This window comes from Dipodomys spectabilis, unplaced genomic scaffold, assembly GCF_019054845.1.
Source record: "Dipodomys spectabilis isolate Male_0828 unplaced genomic scaffold, ASM1905484v1 ptg000024l, whole genome shotgun sequence".
Lineage (NCBI taxonomy): Eukaryota > Metazoa > Chordata > Mammalia > Rodentia > Heteromyidae > Dipodomys > Dipodomys spectabilis.
In genome coordinates, this window is record NW_024870701.1 from 30,720,484 (window position 1) to 30,737,537 (window position 17,054).

Genomic DNA, 17,054 nt, shown 5'->3' on the forward strand with positions numbered 1-17,054 from the left:
TATTACACAATGGAAAAAATGATTTCATAAACTCATTCTATTTGGTGAGATGTTTCCAGAAAGAATCAGCCTGGGAATATTACTGTGCCTGCACCTAGAGACAGCTCAAAGCCACATGAAAGAGCAAAGACAGACAAGAGCAACTTGTCTAAAGACTCAACTCCTGAGAGTAATGGAATACAGGCCATCCCTCTGGTGGTGGGCCAGGAGAATAATAACTGGGTCCAGTGAGGGTTTCCACTGGGAAAAGGCCATGTTAACGATGATAAAGCAATAGTACACTTTTGCCCACCATTGGAACAGACACACCTGGATGGTAAAGCAGAGCATCCTGTGAACAGCCTTGATGAAAAATTATCTGATGCTGTAGTACAATACACCCAGCTAGGCTGCTTCACTGCTAATCCTCATTCTGGGAATTGAAGAATGAGCCTTTTGTTCCCTGGCATCAGACTAGGAACTCTTCATAAACACGTTTGTTTCAGAACACATTTCTGTCCCCAGCTCCAGCCCCAACCAACCCACCTCTGCAACCTTATTAGTTCCTTTTTTTTGGGGGGGGGGGAACTCTGCATTGAAAGGACTCCTTCATTAAACAGTAACTGGAAGTTGTAGGGCTGTGGAGAATATCCCCAGGGGATTACTTCAGGTCCTTTCATCTTTGGCTGTCTCTTCATCCTCTGCCCAGATAGGTAGAGCTGGTCCTTATCAAGTAGGACTCACTTCAACCAGGGATGCTGAGCACTGATTTTCTCACTCCATACCACATACCTACAAGCAGGTACCATGGACACCATTTGCCAGATGAGGAAACTGAGGTGTGGAAAACTGCCCTTAGGCTGCACAGGTTTCAGTGACAGGCCAGAGCTCAAACTGTAATAGGCGGGCGCTTATCAAGACCGTTCTGTCTGTTCGACTATTGCTCTTTAAACTCTGGGAGGAGAACTGTACAAGTACACTAAAGGCTAATACTGAAGACTTCTCGAATCCCAGAGCTCAAAACACTCATGAATTTGATATGAAATTAATGAAAGTGTCTTATAGGCGGTGATAATTTACATTTACATGGTGTTTTATTCTTAAAAGGTCTCTAGGTACTCTATAGCTGTACAAATGATGTACACAGAACCTGTGACGTCTCACAATTAACTGCCACCTTCCCCACGTTAACGCAGAGCAAGTAATTAACAAAAACATGGCAGATAACAGCAATTCTGCACGTTCCCTATGTGAAGGCTATAACTGTGCATTAAGATGCACACAAAAAAATAATGCAAGTAGAAATGTAGTTATAATATAGGCAACCCAGCGTGGTGGCTCACCAGTGTATTCCACGGGAATGAAATCTCACAGCAGATTTCTGAAATCAAATGGGACACTAATTAAAGGATCTCAGAAATATTACAAGTTATCTGTAACCTTCACCCCAAAAAGTACCTCAAATCTGAGCATGTTAAAGGCTCTAAGTCCTATAACAAATTTTATATTTAGCAGTTTCCTAAACTTATTTGAATACACATACTTCCTTCTTTCCTTTTGTCTATTACTACTCAAACTGACAAATGATAGTAACAGCTATCACAAAAAAAAAAAAAATTCTCACTATATACATAGAATTAACACATGAGCTAACTACGTGCTTGAACTAACTCAAAATTTTTGTTTTATCTTATTTGAGATGGCCTAAAAACATGTTGACTATGTGATGACATTGGTGTATCTTTCTTTTAGAAATCCGTGAGCAGCCTGGTAATCTTTACCGTTCTCACTAACTGAATACCCTGGATCCCAGTACAGAGATGACAATCTGGGTTTCAGCAGAAGTTGAGGCAATTCTTCTCATGTCCAAAATTTCAGAGAAGAGAGCTGGCTGTCTCCTACACAATCTTTCTACACCTGAACAAGTCAGTCTCCATCTACAGGCAATTAGAACTCCAAATTTAAAATAAACTCTATACTAGAGGAATTACAATAAACTAGCTATCCAACAATCCTCTTCTTCTTGGGACATCATCTTCTACCTCTTCTTTCCAAACTGAGGAACAGTAAAAAAAAATAGGGGAGGGGGGAGGTGACAAGGCAAGTGGCTTGCATGTAGCAGGGGATAACAGAGCACTGGAGGGCCTCCATTTTCCCAGAAGAGACTAGCATTAACCCACTCAGACACAAAACAGGACATTTGACAGCCATCTGTAAGTATGGCCTCCTTGGAAATGAGGGCTTCTGCAGTATCTTATGACTGACTCACCTCACCATATCTAGGCACCTTGGCATTGTTTATATTATAATTCCACATGCACTGAAAATTTGCAGCACCATTCTTTCCTAAGGAGACCACCCCCAGCTCAGGATCTACATTCAATTCTCCTAAAGCCCTGAACATGTGCACAACATTCTACCGTGTGAAAAGTAATTTGACTTCAATTGCTGCAGACCAGCCTTCCAGGAAACTCTTTGGGGTTTTGGTCCCTCTTAGCTGATGCCACGTGAGTGAAGAGAGGGGTGCTGGCTGGTTTAAGCGAGGTCAAAGAGGTTCCAGAAAAGGAAGGCACAACAGAAGCGTCCAATTACAGTCCATAAGCCATTCTCTACAAGCACCATCACTGTCAGTATATTCCGCATGTGTGATCATCCACATGTGTGATCATGCAATCACTCTACATGCATGATCGCAGACATGTGTCACTGTACAATCCTTCTATGTGTATGACCACAAGTATGCATGATCATAAATCACTCTACACATATAAACGTAAATGTGTGATTGTATGATTGCTCTACGTGTATGACTGAAAACATGTGTGACCATACACTCTCCCTACATGTGTGATGGCAAAACATGATCTCACTCATCATCATACCCCTGCTGCCCTCCCTACAAGTAATCTTTGCTCAATTCATAAAGTCAAAAGAGTTCTCCTGTCCTTGGACAAATGAAATGCCTAAATGGATAAACCCTGCTACATCATAAAACTACCTTCTCGGTGCATAATGAAAATATTGCCTCAGGAATCCCCTGGCCCACACCAATAACAACCCAAAGAACCCTCTCATTCAGCGTCTTGCTTAAGAAGCGCACACATTATCAAATTAAAGCCCATGACTTTTATGCTTTATTTTCCAAATGCAGGAAAAAAATCTTTCACTGAAAATAACATTAATTCCACAGAGTGTGCAATTAATCAACATAATCATAGGGATAACTTAGCTGTTTGGGGAGGTGTGTCACATAACTCCTTAAGGCCACTAAAGTACCACTTGAAGCACCAACGTAATGATTTTCTGAATCAGCAATTTATACAAGAGTCCCCTAGAGACCCAAAGGACTAAGGGACTCACTTCTAATGAGGAACCTGCCACTGGCTTTGTGTGAGCAATGCATCTACTGTGCCCCGTCCTCTGACTTAGGTTTCTAGTACGTCCCAGTTGGTGATGACAGCAAAGCACGAAGGAATTGGGGACATGTGGGGTCTTGGAAGAAACAGTGTGCATATTTGAAAGGATTTTTAAATTAAAATACAGTAACTTTTCATATACAAGTAAGAAATGTGTTATCTTGCAATACAGGTCTAAAGATCAAGCAAAAATAAGTATTTTTGTTATGCTCTTAAACAGAAGGGAAGACTCAAATGTGTGTAAAAGGAAAACCCACAGATTCAATCTTTAGCTTAGAAATCTTGCATTTCAGGAGAGTCATTAGTAAGACTTGTCTTGGAAACTTTGGGCTCCATGGTACTGAAATGCAGTGGACCAGGGTCCAACATTTCCTTTTTATTTTGTATTCATAACTAAAACCCCAATGTTTCTTCTCACACACCTCAATTGAAGTGATAGGCCCAGTTCTGTAAGGTTTTCATAGATAAAGTTCCAAGAGATCTAGCAACCTGCTAGATAACAAAAGGAAATCTCTACTTGATCCAAGCTATACAAGTAGATCTAATAAAGACAAGCAAGTTTGGACATCTAAGGCCCTTTCTGACACCTACATTTCATGCGCTAGAGAAACCTCTCTCTCATAGGAAGGCCTTCACATTTGCCTGTCTCCATTAAGGAAAACTCCTTGTTTTGAATTCCTCTGATAAATAACAATGTCCTCATCCCTAGAGTGTTGTGACCATTTATTCCCTGTTATGATACCCGTGAGGACACTCACTCTCCACTGTACCTAAAAAGTAGAGTCACTTTCAGGAATCAAGGTAAAGTCCAGGAACCTTCCTTGGCTATGAACTTAAAGGGCCTATATCTATCCAGTATCCATCCATCCATTAACCATCCATCCATCCATCCATCCATCCAGTATCCATCCATCCATCCATCCATCCATTACCCATCCATCCATCCATCCATCTATCCATCTATCCATCCATCCTTCCCTGCCTACACTCTGCAGAGGCATATCAAGTCCACAGTGAGTCTGAAAGTTTAGTCTTCTCTCATGGTAGGAAACATCTATGATATTTCTGGACAAATGCAGTTGAGAAGCATCATCCGATGAGTACGAAACTTATGAGAAACGAAGGGTACATTTGCAGAATTTATTGGCAAGTTGTAAGAAACTAAACAATTATATTTCACTATAAATTATTGCCTGTAACTATAAACCATTTGCTGTTCTTTGAACGATAGGTTCAATTGGAGTCCTAGTAATAGGAAAAAATAAAAATGTTGGAACTCTGCATAAGGCCAAGTGGAACTGAAAACAGAAGAAAAGGTCTCACATCATTAGCACTGCACAGATTCCATGTTAGTGTTCTGCACAAAGCACAAGTGCAAGCACCATGCACATGGGAAAGAGCCTGGATTTTTCTAACTGGTATTACAACTGGTGAGAATATCATGATTACCATCTTTTCAAGGAGACCTACAATTTAATCCTATTCAAGGCTACAGAAAAGTGAAGAGAGTGGGTAATGAGAACTTCAAGTGTGCTATGTATATATGCACAGTGCAGGTTAAATGTTATATGTGCATGCTCACACACCCATATGTAAGGTATTTGGGAGGGAGGGGTGTCATGCTGGGATTTTAAACTCAGGGCCATTTGCTAGGCTTGCTTGCTCAGCTAGTACTTGAGCCCCACTTCCATCCTTGCTTTTCCTCTGATTATTCTGGATAGGAATCTCACACACTTTTCTGCCCCACCTGGCTTTGAACCACAATCCTGCACATTTCAGTCTCCTCATGAGCAACCAACACCTGGCTTCTGAGTAACATTCTGAAACCAGACAGAAGACAACCTAAGTGTCAATTACATACGTACTGGCAATACATTAGGCCATCATTCCTCTAGATTTAATACTGGTTTAAGATTGGCTTATATTTCCAAAACATGCTCTGCCCTAAAATTGAGAGGAAATACTCCAGAATTCAAAACACACACCTCAGAACTTCACCAGAGCAAAGAACAGGAAGACTTAGGTTAACCATGAGACATCAAGAAAAGTAACATGTGGGTGACAGTGCATAATCTTCAAGATCAACCTCAACAGAATGAGCCTTTTTTTGGGGGGCGGGGGGGACTGGTCATGGGGCCTGAACTCTGTGCCTGGGCGCTGTCCCTCAGCTCTTCAGATCAAGGCTAGTGTTCTACCACTTGTGCCATAGCGCCACTTCCAACTTTCAGAATGAACCTTTTAACAACTAAATTGCCAGGTAAACAGGACCGAAGTCCTTAGAGTCCAAAGACTAGTGATTCTAGCTACTGTTAAAGGAAGGTGGAGGTTCCAGGTCACATGACACAAATCAGAGTGCCCTGGTGTAATATGCTGAATGGGTCAAGAGGGAATGGTAAGAAGCACAGTGAGATGCAGAGCAAAGGGAGAAGAAGGGGATGGAAGAAGACAGGCAGAGAATGGCCCGATCTAATTCAAAGTATGCAAGAAAACAAAATATGCCATAGAAAATATATACATTTAAACACTAATCACGAAACTTCAAAGATTACTATCTGAATAAATGTGGGGTGGGGGGAAGGCTAAAAAAAAAACATGGTAAGGGCCAGTGGCTCACACACCTCTCAGGAGGCTGAGATCTGAGAATTGTGGTTCAAAGCCAACCCAGACAGGAAAATTTATGAGACACTTACCGCCAATGAAGCAGTAAAAAGCCAAAAGTAGAGCTGTGACTGGCTCAAGTGGAAGAATGCTAGCCTAAAGCAAAAAAAGACCAAACTGGGCACCAGTGGCTCACGCCTGTAATCCTAGCTACTCAGGAGGCTGAGATCTGAGGATCGGGGTTCAAAGACAGCCCAGGCAAAAAAGTGTGTGAGACTCTTATCTCCAATTAACCACCAGAAAACCAGCAGTGATGCTGTGGTTCAAGTGGTAGAGCACTCGCCTTGAGCTAAAGAGCTGAAGGACAGTGCCCAGGCCCAGAATTCAAGCACCACAACTGAAAAAAAAAAAGACACACACACACACACACACACACACACACACACACACACACACAGCACAGCACAGCACAGCACAGCACAGCACAGGGAAATAAGTATTCCTTGGATGCTCTGTTCTAGAGAATGGAGAGTCAAAAGTGAACATTATACTCAGGGAGTTCAGAATTCAGACAACTAAAATGCTGAGAAACAAGGCACGGAGAAGGAACATACCTGAGACTTCATGCGGGACAATGTTTAACAGATTGCAAAGGGGGGTTAATCATTTATGAGAATGTGATTCATAGTTATTTCACACAGATACATCCATCAAAATAAATTAAAACTGCTACTTGCATGATCCAAAACAATGTTAAAGTAACTGAAACCTAGAGTTGGAAGGATGGAAAATTGGGGAGAAAAATTCCTATGAAATTTTACTCCTTATTCTGCTTCTAAACATTTTCATAATTTCATGTTTTGAGTAGCTGGTTTTGAACTTCTAACGAAGTTGGCTTTCACGCTTATGAGAAATCTGCACTCTAAGAGGAGAGAATCTTAAAGTTCTGAGCAGTCTTATCCCTACAAAGTCTGAATGAATCCATTCAAGTCATCTCAGAGATGCACAGAAATCACTTATGCAAATTTAATTATTATGGTGAATTAAATGGAAGTATGACAAAAGAGATCTGTTTTTTAGAATGTATTCCTTCTCCAAAGTCCTGTTCTACATGACAAGGATTCCAGGATAATGTTCACCAAGCCCTAACAGGAAAGCTGGCTCTTCTCCCCCAGAACTGCCCCCTAATAATTGGGTCCTATGACCTGGGAACAAAGAGACCATGAGTGATCTGCTTTGTTAACATCTCACACTCTGTTAAAAAAAAAAAAAAAAAAAAAAAAGGAAAGGCAAATCAAAACCAAAAGGATTCCACTCAAACCTGTATTCTCAATGTCTGCAGAGAGCCACTGCTTAATTTAATCTACAAACAACTCAAAGAATGCATTTCAAAGGCACGATGATGTAAAGATGCACTTTTTTCTCAGAGAAGATAACGAAAATGATCAACTCTGGCCAGGAGGTCTCTGCTCAGGTTGCCTTCCTCTCCGCAACATATACCCAGTCACATTTCAGTATTTCCATGGTTTTGTCAACTTTAAAGTTCCACTCTCAACCTAATAATTCTTCAAGTATAATTAGGCCAAGAGGAATTGTGAAAACTAGAAAAATATGATCAATACCAGTACAAAATCAACCATATCAGAACCACGACAGCATATGTACTTTACATGTTATTTGAACTATCAGGACGATCATTTAGCAAAGTAACACACCAAAAGTGGAACCTGAAATTCATTTTCACATAAACTTCCATACTCAAAATATTAAGTGACAACTTTATAATCACTGTGTATGCTTGACTGTGTAAAACTGGCAACAAAACAAACAAAAAAACAGCCCAACCTTGAAAAGTAAAAGAAATTAAGAACCAGCATACTAGTCAGTTCCAATATGAGTGGCCAGCAGAGGGCGCACATGCCCCAACAGAGCTGCCTAGGGCAAACAAATACAATCTTAAATCTGACCAAATTGGAAAGAGGGGTGGGGTAACACATTTTGTCCACGGTGGCCATAATAAAACTGATACTCAATTTACGATTTCTAAGAAGCTTACACAAGTCCATCATTACTAAACAACAACTTTAACAGAGATGCCCAGGTTGCTTCTTGCAAAGCAGTTTGGTTTGGTTTTGTTTTTAATTATCTGTGTACAAAAGGGAGGTTTTTAAGGCTAATATAGTTGATACACTGATATGGCCTACAATAGAAGTTCTCCATAAGACCTGAATTTTTAGAGGATAAATATTAAATTTCTAAAGCTCCATGCATATTTTGTAAAGTACATTATTCTTTGAAGTAAGATCTCTTTGTGTATGTATCTCCACATGCCACATACAATTCTATTATTTCACTTTTGCAACACTGCTGCCTCTGAATATGTACAATTTTATGGTTATCTTGAGATGCACAAGTTGTTTTCCCACTGGGCTAGGATTGATGGGTTAGTGGTAGGCTGGGTACTTGGGTTTACAGTAGGTTGGTTATATGACAAAAGGACCTCCAGCTATGTGTGTACGCACACTTGTACAGAGGACACTGCTTACTTATTTAAGGAAGTTTTCCTATAAACGCAAAAGTCACAAATCCCTCCTGGTACTTTCCAAGCTTATGATTTCAGAAACAATGGTACAAAATGAGTGTGTGTTGGGGGTGGGGGGAGGACCATCTCACAAAAGTGCCAAATTAAAACAAACATCATCAAATACTACGTTATTCACTTTCCCAAGATTAAAATTTAAATATCCATGGGAAGTTTAATTTTAAACTTCCAACTGGTTAGACGAAAAGGAGAAATTGCACTTCAATTTCAGGCTGGAAAGCTTGGTTAATTAACCACCACTTGCCTATCCATCGAAATGACGTTTTCAACCTCACCTCTACTTCCCCAAACAAAAACAAGGGAGCCAGGTAATTTTTGTTAAGACCTTCTCTGCAGACTTTGCAAGATCAACTTAATTTGCAGATACCTCTGCAAACCAGGTGGCGTAGGTTACGTGTAGGTCACAACAAATAATACACATCCTTTGACCGATGTGGCTACAACCATCTCTGCATAAGTTAAAATGATGATGTTTTATTATTCCTAAGCACTCAATTCTGAACTGTTTGCACAATCTGTTAGGTCCAGGCAAATTTAAATGATTCTGACATGTAGCCTGCTAAGGCCAGTGACGAGGATAATGCCTCTTTACGTGGGTAAAATTCTGTGGCATATAGGTCACTCTCTTAAGGGGAATCAACTGTGTGTCTCTTCTTTGCATTTCCACGACAATCCTTCATCCTGCAGCCTGGAGCTGAGAGTGAAATGCAAGAAAGGAGCTGAGTGCTCAAAGCAAAAATCTGCTTCCAGGCCAATCCATTATATCTGACAAGTTAAATGTTCCATGGTAGGCCATATGGTATCAGAGCAGGCCCGGCGATGGAGAGGAGAACTCAGCAAATGCATCACAATTAAGGAGTTTGGCTACAGACTTTACTTTGAATTACTTTATTTTTTTTAACAAATTTTAAATGCTATGCCCCAAATTTTCAATTCAGTCCCTTTGATGAGAATCTCTCTTCTTCTTCTTCTTCTTTCTCTTCCTCCTCTTCCTCTTCCTCCTCCCTCCTCTTCCTCTTCCTCTTCTTCTTCTTCTTTTTTCTTTTCTTTTCTTCCTAAAAATATCCCACAATTATCTTTGCTCTTTCCTGGCTGAATGGAAAGGTAAAAGTTGTCTTAGCCCTTCTTACCAAATGGTGCTACGAAAAAGAGGACCTGTAGCCTCATTTTTTTTTGAACTTTCAGAATCAATAGTGTAGACATTCTACCTGCTCCCTGAAGTATCTAAATGACACTGGTCATCAGTTCAGAGCATGTAAATAGAACGCATGATAAGGCCCTACATGAATTCAGTTTCCATTCTGAAGTCTAAAAAGATCTTAAACCATCATCTAAAAAGTCATAAAGGTGTATTCCCATTTCTTCTGTGGACTACTTAGCATCGACAAAATGAATAAATGAACTCAAAACTCCCTCCACCGAACTTAGTGCTTACAGCTGTGCCCCAAATGGCCACCACCTGAGCTCTATGTGAATCAAGAGTTGTTGTTAGGAGTAATGTTTTATAAAGAACATTAATGGTCTGATCAAGGTATATATTATATTTTGGCAGAAGATGAAATAAGATGAACAAAATAGTTACCATTCTGTTGTATACTATTTTACCATTCCTTCATATAAAGAAAACAACTGTTCTTATTTCTCCCAAAGAATTCTTGAGGAACAATAAGAACTATATTGAAAGTTAAAAAAGTGGTCTCTGCCAAGGGCCCAAACAGCTCTGGTCCAAATCACATTTTGGAAATGACATACTCTCTAGAGAATTAAAGAGTGTGTATGTGCCTGTGTGAGTACAAACACACAATAATGGGTAGGTCCTAAACAATAATGATTACCATTTAGATACTCACACTGGTTTGCAAACATGAAATTCACAATGACTAAGAAAAACATGCAGAGATCTTTCCAAAAGAGAAGGCTCTCAGACTCATTTCCCTAAACTATTTCCACTCTCCATTTCTCTAGAGGGTCACTATTTCCCTCAAATGCACCAGCTTCTGCCTTAATTAAGAATAACATTAATTTGTGGGGCAGAGTGGCTCATGCCTGCAATCCCAGCTACTTGGAAAGCAGAGATAGATCAGAGGAATAACTAAGCTAGCCTGTCAAAATAAGTTCACACAACCCCATCTCAACCACTAGCCGAGTATGATGATAGACACTTGTCTGCCCAGCTATGTGGGAAGAACAAAATAGGAGGATCCGAGTTCAAGATAGTGCATGCATAAACACAAGACCCTATTTAAAAAGTAACTAAATAAAAGAAGCTGTGGGTATGGCTCAAGGGGTACTGCTTATTAAGCATGAGATATTGCACTCAAACCCTAGTACTTACCCTCCCCCTAAAAGAGGAACATTATCTTAAAGAGCATACATACCTCTAAAATGGGTTATTTTGCTTCATGGTGAAAATGATGAACACATCTTTCTGATGGTCTTAACATCACCATGTATTAATAAATTAAGGCAATCATATATTTGGATCTTGCTTGTTAATTTAAGATAAAAGTCTTGAATTTGGAAGGTGGTAAATGGATTATACTTTGATCATTTGCATTTTGTAAAAAATGGCTACAGCTCTTTATATAGTATTAAATGCTTTCATAGACGCATTTCTTTTGGTGTTCACTGTAACTTTGGTAGGCAGTAACCATTACTTTCATTAAACATATTAGTAACATAGAAGCCTTAGGTTGGATAAATTATTTACTTCAGCACACACAGTAAGGAAACAGAGGAGCCACAGTTTCTGTCCAAGCCTACTTCTAAGCCAACACTATATTTTCTAGGCCATTCCATCATATATCATTTGGCCATTTTTTAAGTCACTAGTAGTACTACTTTAAGAACACAAGTCCATGTATACGTCATAGTTTTAAGAAAAATTGCAAGATGTTTTGGTAACATATTAGTGCACAATTGAAAAATAGAGCCAGCCTCCTATGTTTGGGTTGGCCAGGAGAAATGAACACATATCTAACACACACACACCCACACACAGATATTTATACAATGTAGCCTCACACACCTCAGTACCAACAGAGCCACTGTGTGTTATAGATTCTATTCCTGTATATATAGACCCACATTTTTATTACTAATTAAAATGTCCAGATGGTAAAACAACACCTGATCTGACAGGCTTTTCAGTATACTGACTATCTATGTGCAACTCCTATACTGTTAAGAAACTGAAAAAGACTGGCCTGCACTGACATTTGCAGACTGTTTATAAGCCATAAGTGGACAGCAGGGAAAACATTAATAGTCGGCACTCAAAAAATGTCTGTACTGAACTCTAAAGAAGACAGAAGCTCTGATATTCAAATCATTACCATTAAAAGAAAGCCTATGGACTCCAAAAGAAAGAAAAGCAACATGGTTGTCTTTTCTGGAGTAAAGATACAAACCAGAGGAAAAGGAGATTAAAGCTACTACTATCATTTTCTAGAACCCTTTCCCTGTATGTTTTGTTTTACAGGTCACTCACAACAGTCATTTTTTAAAATGCATCTGTGTCTTTTAAGTGATTTTCTTCATTGTTACATTATATATAGGTTTAGGCTTTAGATCTTCATCAAATAGCAAATATCTTTACTACCACATAACAGTTTTAAAAATATGGATTCCTGTTTGATCCCTGAAATTCGAAGCTTGGCAGTGTGACTCATGAATAATAGACTTCAGGAAATCACAAATGCTTTTAAAATGTTTAAGCAGTGACTTCCTAATGCTAAGTGGATTCTTTTTGCTCAAGCAAACATTTTTGCAAATATTTAGGCTGCTTTGATTCACAAATGTTCTCCCAAACATTTCCACCAGCCAGCCACTGAAATGTCTCCACAGGCCCCAACCAATGGGAGAGTTTGCAAGGGAAATAGGAGAAGCAACTGGATGGATGTACTGGCGGCCACATTGGCTTCACTGCCCACAAACAAATGTTGATTTTGTTGCAATACCTGAAACAAAACCTTCAGAGGTCTCTGTGAAACGAGTGCTTTCACATTCTCGGTCATGGGGCTGTAATTCTCATTGACTGAGGAGATGGCTTCTAAGCAGGGTAAAACTGGTCACCCACAGGTTTCCTATTTCAGAGTTCAATAACTCCAGTAAATGTGGCCTGCTGCTGGACAGTGGAAATCTCATCACTTGAAAAAGAAAAAGCCCACAGGAATTAACGTGTACAAAACAGGAAGCAGAAAAGACAAGAAATATGTCATGTCTTCACGGGGATTATGACAGAACAGTGTTTCCTTCTAAACTGTTTCCCCAAAAGAATATGTCAAGGGAGAAGACATGTCTACAGCCTTCTTTACTCTGACAATAACTCAAGACAACGAAGGTTTCTAGAAAGAACAAGAAGATGGCACATTCAAAACCAACTTAGAAATACAGCCTTCTTATACTTGTTACAAGTAAATGCCTCATCTCCAGCTCTTCTGTCCTCTCTACTCTCTACTCCAAAAACTTAACTTTGATAATGACAGGGTTGCTTTAACACAGGTGAGGTAAACATTTCCCAGTCTGCCTCTACCTTCTTTAACTACGCAATCCACCAGACCATGGGCTAGCCATCCTGAGAACAAAAGCAAATGTCAGGGTTCAGGCCAGTTGCTAATTCAGGTTCCTTCAGAAGGCTTGAGTTGGGATATATTTGCAAATTTGATGGGAGGAGAAAACTACCAGTGAATTTATCAAAGCCATAGAAAGGTTCTGCTTATAAAATGACAAGGCATGCTTCTCCACCTCTAACCTACTGGCTCCCACTTGCTCTCTGCCTTCTGCCATCACTTCCTCCTTTACACATATTAGAAGTGGTCAAAGATTTCATCAGATGTGGTTTTGACAATAACAGCAAAGTGCTTCAAGCCACAGATTTTAATTGCACCCTAAATATACTTTTTTTCAGGTATTGGGGCTGGAGGGGGGGAGAGAACCAATCACAGCAGGAAGTGCTTAAACAGAAAAAAAGGAACATTATCTTGAGCTAACAGTTACTCTGCACTTAGTTGTACTGTATGAAAAAAAATTTTTTTAAAGCTCTATAAAATGTCAGAATTAACCTATCGTCTCAGATTGCTTACAGGTGAAATTCTACCATCTGGATGGGCAGTTTGCCCATAGGAGAGGGAAAAAAATAAAGAAACGAAAAATGGGGGTAAAATAAGCAAAACCTCCTCCTAGCTCCTATTTTAGCACAACAGATTTTAAAGGAAAAGAGAAGGAAGCCACCTAATCTTCCAACATAGAGACACACTCACCTGACACACACGCTCTTGTATAAAGGATCACAAAAACTAAACTTGATACAAAGCAAGACACTGAAATGAAATTATCATCCTTGGAACGGAAAGGTTAATAGAGAATTAAAACCTAGTAGGTCTTAATTGTGTAACAAGGACAAAAGATCCTCTGGCAAGTCCTTGTTGAATAGCAGATGACACTTTCTATTTTACTGAGCACTGTGAAGGCTCACATCCAGCCCATTAAAGTTTCCTCTTTTTTACCCCCCCCCCACCTTGTTTTTATATTATTATTAAGTAGTTGTACAAAGAGGTCTCAATTCCCTAAGTCAGGTTATGAGGACAATGCATCTTGATCACTGTCACCAGTCAATCATTTTCCCCTTTCCCACCCCCCATCCCTTCCCAGTTATAAGACAGAAGTTTCTATCTATCTTCTAACAAGGCATATTTATCTTCTTTATTTTTGCTGGGAAAGCAACTTTGGAAGTCACAGTCTCCCTTCAAACAAACAGGAAACTGCATCTTAGCAACTCCCAAAAGTTGTGGTATATCATTTGAGATTGAAAATGCTGACAAATTTTACAGTTTGTACAGAGATATGTTTTCATTCTCTTTTTCTTAATCTTTACACAGGCTTTTTCTTTTTTCAACATCTGCCTCAGTAAGAAGATCTGCTTTATTAATAATCATGTTTTAAAGCTAAGGAACAAATAGGAAATCAGACTGGAACTGAAGAGTGAGACAGAACTTTGTCTTTAACTTTAGGCTACAATGACAGTCATGGACGGCTACATGTACTGACTATTTGCCAGTCTAAGTGTGGACATTTTGCAAACAACACATAGGGGTTTATAAATTGAGAAATGTCTAATCTATGTGGTCAGTGTCTCTGTTCAAGGATTTCTGGGTATCCAGTTTGATTGTATAGTATGTCCTAAAATTACATTTTTAAGCACAACACTAAAGTGTTGAGTGAGAGAATTATGGGTACATTTTGAAACTCTTACACTAAACCAGAGAGAAGAGATTTAAATGAGGAAAAAAAAAAAAAAAACCCACCCACCCTGAATAGAGAAATCAAATACTTGCTTTTCTTCGGACCTTCTGGGCAGCACGCAGACAGAGGTACCGGGAGACCTAGGCCCAAATACGTGACGAAGAGTGACCAAAAGGCATGTGGATGGATCACTGTTGTAGCGTGAATTTGCCAGCCAGCGGACAGAATACAACACGCTGGTGCTGGGCTGTCCTAACATGTTTTACTATGTAAATTTAAATAGTCTTGAAAGGGAAAAAGGAAGAAGGGGAAAGAGTGGGTTTTGTTTTTTTTAATACTCTAAAAAAAAAAAGTTTGCCAGAAATTTTCATACTTGGGTCACGAATAAAAGCACTTTCATACAGGAAAAAAAAAAAAAGAACCTAGTTGTTAGGCTAACACTCATCACATGTTCCTATGATGGAAATGTAGGGGGGTGGTTTAAAGAGTTAAAGACTCCCTACCATTAATTTGCATCTGGTGCTTTTAGTGTGTGTGTGTGTGTTTTTTTCCTCCCTGAAAAGTTGGCAGAGCCGCCGATTTTCCATAATGCAAGCATTTGGGAATTGTGAGCGGAATGAAACCGATCCAATCTCCTGACTGCGACATGAATTTTCATTAATTACAACCTTGTCAGCAAAAGCATTATCAAAGCTGAATATGAAAATGCTAATGAGTCCTCATTTGCATATTTTTCTTTGTTGGAATGTCATTAATTATTACATTTTATGATGATGAATGCAGCTGTCGAAGCTCTCCGATGCATAATTAGCCATCAGAATGCCAGGAGCCGATCAGCATTTTTGGGTGAAAAAAACAAATTTCACTTCCACTCTCCCCCATCCCAACACCACCAAACACATACACACACACACACACACACACACACACACGCGCGCACACACATACACACATACATACATACACACACACTGATGACGCCAGTCCTGAAGACAGACTTTGAGGAAGTAGGTTAAAAGGAATTAATTTTTAGTTTAAAATAATTTTGTTTCTTGCCAATAATGGTCTTATACAATAGGAGCAGTTCTTAATAAAAAAAAATCGTTATTCCAGCTTAATTAATGCCATGCTTAATTATAACACCATGATGTCAGCGGTTTTAATTAAGTATTGGCTCGGTTACAAAAAAAAAAAACTCCTTGCTAGAGTCACAATACACCGATTTGTGCAAATCATTAATGTGAATTTTCAGTCTTCAGTGGTTCGTGAACTACACCAATAGTAACAGGCAGGATTAAAACTCCACGTACACAGGCGTGCGGCAAGTACACACACACACACACACACACACACACACACACACACACACACACTGAGACACAGCGAAGGGTAACAGTGCTTTCCTACATTTCTTGGATAGACTTTAGAGCTTACCTACTTGACCACTTTTTTGAGCTAAAGTGTAAGTGAAGATGACAAAACATAGCTCATCCTCTCTCAGCCGCTGGGAACGGTGTTTATAAGTAAAAAAAGAAAAACAACACAGAGCAGATGGGACCATTACACATGACCAAACCAATCAATCACAGATGAAGGGCCCAGGTGCAGCGCAGCCGTGCAACAACGCACCATTTCACAGTCTGTCAGACACACACACACGGTCGTCCATGAGTGACCCTCCTCAGCTCCCCCCAGACCTCATCTGGGGCGCTGCGCCCCTCTCGCCTGCCTACGCTCCAACTGACGTCTTCATAATCGCCCTGTCTTCTATCTGTGGTGGCTCCCAGGAAGACAGGGTGGAAGGGGTGCTGACAGGGGGGATGGGCAAGGGAGATGCGGACAGGGGCTCACATCATTGTCACTTAGGAGGAGTCCAGTCTTCTCCCTTCTGCCATCCTCAAAGCCCCTCCTCCAAAACCACTGTCAGAATTGCTTCCCTAACCATCATTAAGCTCATTAATTTTTCAGGGTGACTGCTTGTTTGTGGCACCCCAACTGTCTACCATCAGAAATGGAAAGTCTGTGAGGTTCTTGCTTGTGAGGAAGGAAGATGTGCCGTTCCATAAAGTCACAATTGCAAATGTTAAAAATTAATTAATTGGAAGATAGATGAATACTGCCCAGGGCCCCTCAAAACGTTAAAATGAAGCCCTGGTGACCTCAAAGCTTCAGAAGTATGAATTCTGTCCCAAGATTTTGTGTCATATAATTTCTAA

General features: G+C 39.8%; 1 protein-coding gene across 9 annotated transcripts in view; it reads right to left on the minus strand.

Annotated features, from left to right (window-relative positions):
• Positions 1-17,054, minus strand: part of Tcf4 (transcription factor 4) — a 351,429-nt gene that overhangs the window by 176,703 nt on the left and 157,672 nt on the right. The window contains exon 1 of one of the 9 annotated variants that reach the window (XM_042675271.1): positions 14,943-15,009. The exons of the other annotated variants lie outside the window; for them this stretch is intronic. The gene's annotated coding sequence lies outside the window, so the exon portion shown is untranslated. Of the gene's footprint in view, positions 1-14,942; positions 15,010-17,054 lie in introns of those variants that run through there. 9 annotated transcript variants of the gene reach the window in all.